The sequence below is a fragment of the Melanerpes formicivorus genome, unplaced genomic scaffold (assembly GCF_026170545.1).
Source record: "Melanerpes formicivorus ecotype bairdi unplaced genomic scaffold, bMelFor1.0.p_v2 SCAF_21, whole genome shotgun sequence".
Taxonomy (NCBI): domain Eukaryota; kingdom Metazoa; phylum Chordata; class Aves; order Piciformes; family Picidae; genus Melanerpes; species Melanerpes formicivorus.
The window spans coordinates 4,782,728-4,784,467 of NW_027142373.1; positions in this window are offsets into that span (position 1 = coordinate 4,782,728).

A 1,740-nucleotide genomic window follows, 5' to 3' on the forward strand; every position below is an offset into this window, starting at 1 on the left:
AGAATGTTGCAGGACAGGTTTTACTTACAGGTCTGATCTCTGTTCCGGATGGGATCCATCCCAAAACACCAGCAGGACTTGTCCAAACAAGAAGTAAGATGTGACAGTAGCAGAAAAGGGGAAGATAAAAAGAAGTGTGTGGGGAGAACACACTAAACTCATTCCTGGTGTTCAGAAACTTCCTGAGGTTTTCAGTTACAGAAAGGAAATATTCTGCTAGCAGGGGAGCAAGTAGATTTGATCTTTACAGCTACTGTTCTCTCACAGCATTTCACAAATATTAACAATTCCTCATCATTTATATTGCTTGTAAAACATCTAGCTTTTGTCTTACTGTCAGGAAATCCTGAAGCCTGGCTGCTAATTCACCTGTAACAGATAGAAGCTATTAAACATTTGAGGAATGTGAGCTCAGGGGCTAACTTGGGTCTGTCATAAATGCAGATCTAAGATCTATATCTGAGCTGTTATCCTTTAATATGAGAACTAGTAAACAAGAAATGCCATGCCAGACAGGCCCTGAAGGCTTCTCATGTTCTTTCAAAAGCATCAGTGTCTTCTAAGCTCCAAATAGACACTGACCTCTGGTTATTGGGGTAATTTGGTTGTCATAGAATTGTTTTGGTTGGAAAAGCCCTGATTAAGTCCAGCTGTTAACTTATGACCACCATGACCATTAAATGATGCCATGTCCACACATTTCTTGAACACCCCCAGGGGTGGTGACTCCACCAGCTCCCTGGGCAGCCTGTTCCAATCCCTGACCACTCTTGCAGCGAAGAAAATTTCCCTACTATTCAACCCAAGCCTCCTCTGACACAATTTGAAGTTATTTCCTCTTGTTCTACTACTTGATGCTAGTCAGAAGAGACCAACTCCACTTCACCGTTCTCCCAGATGGGTTAGACTGGTTTGTTGTGGTTGAAATCCTCACAGCAGGTCCAACACTGCACCGTAAACCAGCTGTGCTCTCTGCACACGGCAAACAGCAGATGCACGATTTAGGGCTCATTTCTTGCTCTCCCAAGCCCTCCAACGGGCTCAGTCACTCCAGGCCAGCCCCAGTGACTTCTTACAAGCTTTCAGCACACAAGCGGAGGGATTCAGAGGGCTCATCTCAGCTTTATAGACACACGAATTAATTCTGCACATGGATTTTAAAGGGATTATTGTAAAATCTTTATTATTTGGGTACAATTTATTTCTTCCCCTTTAACAGTCTCTGATCCCTGCACCCGACCATTTCAAGGGCAAGGTTCATCCACCACCCGCAGCTGCACCAACATTTAAGAGCATCTTTCACCGCAGATGCCCTTTAGCCGGATTTCGGTAAGTCCGGTACTCTCAGTCACTAGGCGAGGCCTATTCAGGGGACAAGCAGCTTTCCTTTACCCGCAGCGGCCTCCGCTACAGGACCCGGCGGGTTCAGTCTTCCCAAGGAGCAAGGCCGCAAGGACCAGGCGGCCCTAGGGCCTAGCCTGGCCCGCAGTGACCCAGCGGCCATGGGTCCGTCCCGCCCCGCTGCGCTGCCCGCTCCTCTCAGGGCCCTGTCTCACTGGCCTCGTGCATCTTAAAGGGGTAGGCGATCCTCAGTGTGGACCACATCATTCCCGCGCTGCCATCGCCCCTTTGGAGCAGCCGCGCCCAGCGTTGCCCCTTTAAGGTTACCGCGGCGACCGGGCTGGGTGAGAGCGAGGCGCATTGACGTCACGGAGGGCGCTGATTGGTTGAGTCCGTGGG